This window comes from Microtus ochrogaster, chromosome 16 (genome assembly GCF_000317375.1).
Source record: "Microtus ochrogaster isolate Prairie Vole_2 chromosome 16, MicOch1.0, whole genome shotgun sequence".
Lineage (NCBI taxonomy): Eukaryota > Metazoa > Chordata > Mammalia > Rodentia > Cricetidae > Microtus > Microtus ochrogaster.
Window position 1 is genome coordinate 362,930 of NC_022018.1, and position 7,922 is coordinate 370,851.

The window sequence follows — 7,922 nt, forward strand, 5'->3', positions numbered from 1 at the left end:
GACAATTTTGTGTCTATGCCCACCAAGGACATTGGCCCGGTTCACTCTTTTTGGTTGTGGTTTTAGGGTGATTCTTGTTTCACAGGATGAGTTTGGTGTTGCTCATTCCCCTCCCATTTATTTTAGGACAGTTTGTAGAACATTAGTGTTAAAGAAGAACTGACTTTTCTTTAGAATTCTTCTTCAGTAGAATTTGGCAGTGAATCCTTTAAATCCCAGCCTTGTCTTTGTGGGGTGACTTTATTACTTCTTCAGTTTTGTGGGTTGTTATGGAACTGTTTAAGTTGTTTATATTCTTGATTTAATTTTGGCAGGCTATATATGTCTAAGAATTTACCCATTTCTTCTAGGCTTTCCAGCCTTTCTTGATATCATGTTTTCAAAGTATTCCCCAATGTTTCTCTGTATTTCATTAGATTATATACTAACCTCTCCCTTTTTCATGTCTAATTTTATTAATTTCGGTTTTCTTTCTTTTTTAGATAGTTCATCTATAGACTTATCAATTTTCTTTATTTTTTTTCCAAAGAATAAACTCTTTGATTGCTCATATGTAATGTACGTTTAGTTTCCACCTCGCTACTTTATTCCCTGACTTTTATTGGTTCTTTTTGTCTACCAGTTTGGGGTTTAGATGGTTCTTCCTATCCTAAGAACAAGACGTGCATTATTAGGCTATTTGTTTGAGATCTTTTGGTTTTTATTTATTTATTATTTTAAATGTAAGCATTCATAACCAAGAACTTTTTTTTTAGAATTATCATAGCTGTGTTCTTAAAATTCTGGTAAATTGTACTTTAATTTTCATCTTTCTCTAGGAATTTAGATTTTCCTCCATGATTTCTTCAATGACTCACTTGTCATCCAAGACTTTATTGTTCAGTGTTTGTGTATTTGTTAATTTTCTTGTTATTGATTCTTTGTTTTATTATACTGGGATCTGGTAAAATATAAGAAATTATTTTGATTTTTTTACTATTTGGCAATACTTGATTTGTGACCTAGAGTGTTATTTATTTTATAAAAGATCTATAGTCTGCTAAGAAGAACGTATATTTGGTATCTGTTAGATGGAATTTTTTTTACATTTATTAAATCCATTTTATCTATGTGTCCTGAGGTTTCTTTGTTAATTTTTCATTTTGATGGCCTATTAAAATCATTTATTATCATTATATTAAGACCTAACTAACCTTTCATGTCTATTACTGTTTTTATGAAATTGGAAGTCCCAATAATATTTGGTATATATATATCCTTGATGAATTGTTCCCTTTATTGCTATGTAGTGGCCTTATTTATCTCTTTTGACTAAGTTTGGTTTGAAGTTGATTTATTGATTCAGCTTGTTTGGGGCTCCCATTTGCTGAATAGTTTGTCTCCCATCCTTTTGTTCTTTAGATTGCAAAAGTCTTCAGCAGTGAGGTCTGCTGTTTCTTTGAGACAAAGGGTATTTAGTACATAGTCAGTCTGGGTTTCTTTATTCACCAGAAAATTGAGTTGAGTTAATTTGCATTTAAAGTTACTCTTGGAAGGTATTTACTCATTCCTATAATTTTATTGGTCCTTTTCCTGATTGGATTATTATTTTTCATTTCTCCCTTATTAGTATTAGAGGTTTACTAGTTGACTGTTGGCTGTGGTAGATTTCTTTCTATCTCTTTCTTGTTCACCAATTCCCTTCTTGCAATTTATTCTTGCTTAAGCTCTCATTATTGAGACCTTCTTCTTCTTCTTCTTCTTCTTCTTCTTCTTCTTCTTCTTCTTCTTCTTCTTCTTCTTCTTCTTCATTTTCTTCTTTCTCCTCCTCCTCTCCCTCCTCCTCTTTGTATAAATATTTTTTGAGCAACTTCTGAGATGTTTGCTTGGTGGTTATGAATTGTATTAATTTGTTCTTATCTGGACTATCACTCTTTTTTAATTTTAAATGACAGCTTTGCTGAATATAGTGATCTTGTTGGTAGTTATTTGTTTTTAGGGCTAAACTACATCATGTTTTTATTGTTTAAAGGTTATGGATGAGAGAACTGATAAATCTACCTTTGTGGGTTGGCATTTCTCCTTATAGCTTCAAATATTGTTCCTTTGCTTTGCATTTTTTTGAATTTCAAGTATGATATGTAATGAAGATGCTTTTCTCTCATGGTGTCTATTTGGAGCTTTAAATGCTTCTTATATTTGGATGTTTATTTTTCTAGATTTGGGAAAATTTCTTCTGTGATTTCATTGAAAATATTTTCTATTCTTTTTATGTTTTTCTCATCTCCTATTCTTGTCTATCGATTTTTAGGTTTGGTCTCTTGACTGGATCTCAGAATTCTTATATGCTGTAGTCATATTAGTTTTTTTTCCTAAAAATGTTTGATTGTAATATTTTATTTACTTTGTTCTCTATCCCTGATATTCTTTCTTCTGCTTAACAGTTTGTGATGCTTCCCACTGTGCTTTGTATTTGATCAATTTCCAACATTGTATTTTTCTTTAAAAAAATCTTACTTACCTTGTTCAAGTTTATCCATACAATTGACTATTCTGTTCATATTTCTGATTTTCTCATCCATTATGCTGACTTTTTCTTCTGTGCTGCTGACATTCCTATCTAGGTTCTGGGTTGAACTAATCTGCTTTCCTGCCCCCACATTATTTACTTTTATTTTTTTACAAAAGAAAACAAACATTTTTTTCATTTTACATACCAATGCCAGATCCCACTTCCTCCCTTCCTCCCATTCCCTCCACCTCTCCCTCCACCCCCAAATTACTCCTCAAAGAGGGCAAGGCACATTGCTCTGAGGAAGGACCAAGGTCCTCCCCACTATATCTGGGCTGAGCAAGGTGTCCCTCCTAAGAAAACAGATTCCAAAAAGCCAGCGCAAGCAGCAGGGACAAATCCTGGTGCCACTGCCAGTGGCCCCGCTGTCTGCCCCAGCCACTGTCACTCGCTCTTCAGTGGATAGTAGCTGTAAAGCAAAAGATAACGAGCCTATAGCCCATGCATGACCCTAGAGAACCTAAGTAACATGGTAAACCCTAAGAGTAGCATATATAAATCCCCCTGGGAAGGGGAAACAGACAATATCGCCTCAGAAAATTGGAAGCATGGGGGTGGGGGGAGGAGGCAGGACTGAAAGGGAGGAAGAGGTAAGAAGGGAAGGGGGGAGGGAGGGAGAACCTGAGGGAACAGGATATGGGGGAAAGACAGGGATGGAGAGTGAAGAAAGATATTTTGATTGGGGGAGCCTTTATGGAGCTAGCAAGAAACCTGGCACTAGAGAAAGTCTTAGGAATTCACAAGGATGACCCCAGCTAAGACCCTAAGCAATAGTGAAGAGTGTGCCCCAACTGGCTTTGCCCTGTAGTCAGATTGATGACTATCTTAAATGTCACCATAGAACCTTCATCCAGCTTCTCCATCCTGATGGAGACAGGGTCAGAACCCCACAGCAGAGCACTGAGTTGAGCTCCCAAAGTCCAGTTGAGGAGTGGGAGAAGTGAGAATACGAGCAAAGAGGTCAAGACCATGATGGGAACAGCCACTGAAACAGTTTACCTGAGCTAATGGGAGCTCACCGACTCCAGCAGGACAGGGAAGAAAACAGCACAGGACTAACCTACTTGTTTTCTCCTCTTTTGGACATTGTCTGTCTTTGCGAGTAAACTCTCAGAATGTTCATCTGGCATCTTTGGGTTCGATAGCTGAGGAACTGTATGTTTTGAGAGGACTGATGTTGCTTTGCTTCCTCGTGCATCATAAACAAATACAGAACGCTATGGAAGTGACTCTTGAGACAGCACATTTGACTGTGTCTGTGGGGTGTATCTATGCGTATCCCACAAAATATGGATCAAAAATATTAGACAAGATTGCATTTGTTTTAACAACCGTTCCATCATTCTCTACACAATATAATGTAATGACTCTTTGGGGTATATAGCGGGTCCTTTCACTATTTTGGGTATTGTAAGTCATCAAGAGATGACTTAGTGTATACGAGAGTCTATGCACAAGTTATTTACAAATTTTGTGCTCCTTTGTATAGGAAATTTGAATCTGTAGATTTCAGTTTTAGGGATCCTGGAACAAACTCCTTCCTCAAGGACTTTCTGGAAAAGTGTGCTTCTCAGCATGTGGGAGGACTGTCTGCCCAGCTTTCCAAATTCAAAGGGTGTACTCACACTCCATTTAGAGGAAATGCCCCAGGCAATGCTGCCTTTGAATTTACTCAGGAACTCACTGGCAAACTGCTTCTTGGAACACAACTTATTTGTAAATAAAAGAGCTTTTCAAAAATACTCTCTCTCATCAAACTTACAGAAGGGTTTTTAAACATTTTCCTAATTTTTCTTCTTTGAACAACTTAGGGAAGCGCTATGCAGTGTAGTTCCCATTTTAACATAGATGAGCCATTGTTTTCTACTCAAGTGGAAACTTTTCTAGGTTAACATGATCTTAAAGGCCAGAATCATCCTTCCCTAACCAAATTGGTGCAGGTCGGCAGGCAAGAGACATTAGAGCAAGGGGGGCTCATTCTCTGATGACTTCAGCAGGTGGTTGGGGATGTCACAGCCGCGTTCTCAGGCCCAGCTAGTCTCGAGTCAGCAGTGATTTCGATGAAGGGCACAAAGCAGGAGCAGGTGTGAAGACATTAGGTTTACAAAGCATCACAAAGAAGTGCTCTAGAGGTCTTTGGGAGATTCCTCCGTGGGTAAAGTGTTTGCTGCACAGGTACGAGGACCTGAGTCTGAGTCCTCAGAACTCATGCAGAAGTTGTGTGTGGAGGTGAACACACCAGCGATTCCAGTGTTCTTACAGTGAGATGGGAGGCAGGGGCAGGAGAATCTCCAGAAACTTGGACCAGCTTGTCTGGTGTATGTAGTGGTCAACAACAGATCCTTTGTCAAATAAGTTGGAAGATGAGGGACTACACCCAAATCACACTCTGATCTTCACAAACATCTTATGGTATGTGTGGTGTCTGCATTGACACACAAGGATATGTGTGTACACGCACACACGTGCATACATGTTCACACACAACCGCACAGGACTTGACGTGTGTGACGCTTATCAAAAGCTCTGATTGTACCGAATTAATCACTAAACAAGATTTAAAGTCTCCCTAAGCCCTCCCAGTTTTATTTCATGACTTCTTCCTGGTCAGTGTATCCAGGGCAAAAGCAGGCTAACAGCATAAATAAACAACAGATTTTTTACTCTATAAAAACACGCACTTTTTCCTTGCAGAAGAACACATATTTTCAAGCTAAAGCAAGATGGCTGCATAAGAGAGGCAGCTGCATTGTTCCCTGCCAGCCACAAGGCTTAACTCTCCCCAGATGGAAACCTTCCACCCCTTCTCCCTCCTCATAATTTTTGTCTGGAATGAAACTACTAAAGGAGACTGTTTTTCTCATGTGAACTTAAAAGTGAGACACAGATTTGCAACTTCAGTGGTAAGTACCCGCCTGACAGGGCTTCATCTCAAACCCCTTGGATACTCGCTGAAGGCAATGGCATGAAAAAGTACAATTCTTAACAGAGATAGGTCAATGGTAAGAACTTTTAAAATTTAATCAAAAGAAAACCTTGTTTCTAACCTAACAAGGACAGTCCTCTGTGTAATGGCTCACAGGCTGTTCATATTAAGAATGAAAGAGAGAAAGAAAAGTAGACACCCTAGTTTAATGACAAGACAAGACAATAATAGACTTCATTCTGGTGGCAATGGCTGGCTGCGTTCCAAAATAGAAGCCAAACAGCACATATATTATTGACTGTGAGAATCCCCATATCCCTGTAGATTAATGCATATGAAAAATGTTTAATACATATACCATAAAATATGTATGTTATTTATGGAAACGTGTGGAAGTTTTGTTGTATTTAAATCATAGGGTAAATAACATGAAAATTTTTTTCATTGCCTCAAAAGAAGCCCTTTTCTAGTATAGGGAGAATTTTGTGATTGTAAGACGACCCTGTGTGTGGATGTGTGGAAGTGAGTATTGTGTCTTTAGTGCTTCTAGGTTTCCACAAACCCTTTCTGCTGCTGAGTGCTCCCTCATAACCACCTTAATGGAATGCCTGTCCCTCTAGATCAGTGATTCTCAGCCTCCTAACGCTATGACCCTTTAATACAGCTCTTCATGTTGTGATGACCCCAACCATAAAATTATTTCATTGCTATTTCATAGTTGTAATTATGCTACTGCTATGAATTGTAATGTAAATATCTGATATGTAATCCTGAAAGGGTCATGCTTCACAGGCTGAAAACTGGTGCTCTGAGAAACACATAGAGGAGCCTTTTATTTGTGCTGGACATATAACCTGCAGAGAGGTCACCTATCATAATGGATAAGAGTGGGGTCTGAAATTATATTCTTGATCAAGATGATATGTATATGCACATGTGTGTGCATATACATTTTGGGGTGTCTATGGGTTGACAGAAGTTATCTGCTCTATTCTGGTTTTGGAGAGAGGTAGTTCTACTCCTGGGGTCTCTCATCCTCCTGATATTATACCCTGGCATGTTCATCATGTGGGGATGTCAGAGGTTAGGGAGATCTAGTCTTGCCACCCTTATGTGTTTTTGGCATATTGCCTCCCCATTGCTCATATCCCACTGCCAGAGCATGTCACAGAGAAAAACAAGAGTCGAAGAAAGTTGGCCTTTTGATGGGGGGGGAGCAGCAAAAGACACCATTATAGAGAATAAGTAACTGGTGCCATTAAGAGTCTACCACTGAAAAGTACATTAAACTTGCCCCAAACAGGCTCACTGAAAGGCATTGCTATACAGAAGAGAAGTTACGAATGTCACAATGACTTTCCCATTGTTCATGGTGGAATCTCCAGAAAATGAAGCTCTTTAGAGACGTTTCCCTTCTCTATTGCTTTCTTTCCTGTAGGGAACTTAATCTTGTGCAATTCCTTACTGTTGCTTTGAAGGAAGCTGCCTTACCACTTAGCAGATTGTGCTGTAGGGTTGTCTGTTTCTAGAACATTTCTCACTGTCTAACAGCAAGGAGGATGCACTTGGGATGCTTTATGATATATTTAACTCATTTTGTGACGCTCCATGAAGTTTCTCCCTCGGAGTGTCTATTAGTTTCCTTTTTTGTTGTCACAAACACCCGACAAGAGCAACTTAAAGGAGAAAGGGCATACTCTGGCTCACAGTTTGAGAGGATACAGTCCGCATGACAAAGTGCACAAGACTGCAGACGCAGTAGGCAGCTGATTATAACACACCCACAATCAGGAAGCAGAAGATGAATGAACACGAAGTGGGGTTGAGGCTATAGGACTTCAGAACCCGCCCTAGTGATCTGCTTCCTCCCTCAAGGCTCCATCTCCTACAAGTTAAAGACCTTCCCAAAAGACTGCTGCCAGCTAAGGACCAAGCGTTCAAACACATGAGCCTGTGGGAACATTTCACATCCAAACCACACCAGTGAGCATTACAGACTCTCCTCTAGACACACTTTCCTTCCTTCTCTTTCTTAAACACATGTGTGCACATAACCACACACTTCACATCTATAGTCCTCCAGCTCCCAAAGAGAAGCATAAATTCATAAAGACAATTGATGTGGGAATGATTTTTTGTTAATAAAGAAACTGTCTAGGCCCATTTTATAGGCCAACCCTTAGGTAGGCGGAGAAAACAGAACAGGATGTTGGGAGAAAGAAGTTGAGTCAGGGAGTCGCCATGGTTCTCCAACTCCAGGCAGATGTAGGTTAAGATCATTTTTGGTAAGCCAGCTTGTGGACTACACAAAATAATAAAAATGGGTTAGACCAATATGTAAGAGCTAGCCAATAAGAGGCTAAAACTAATGGATCAGACAGTGTTTAAAAGAATACAGTTTCCGTGTAATTATTTCGGGGCATAAGCTAAGCTAGCCATGTGGGC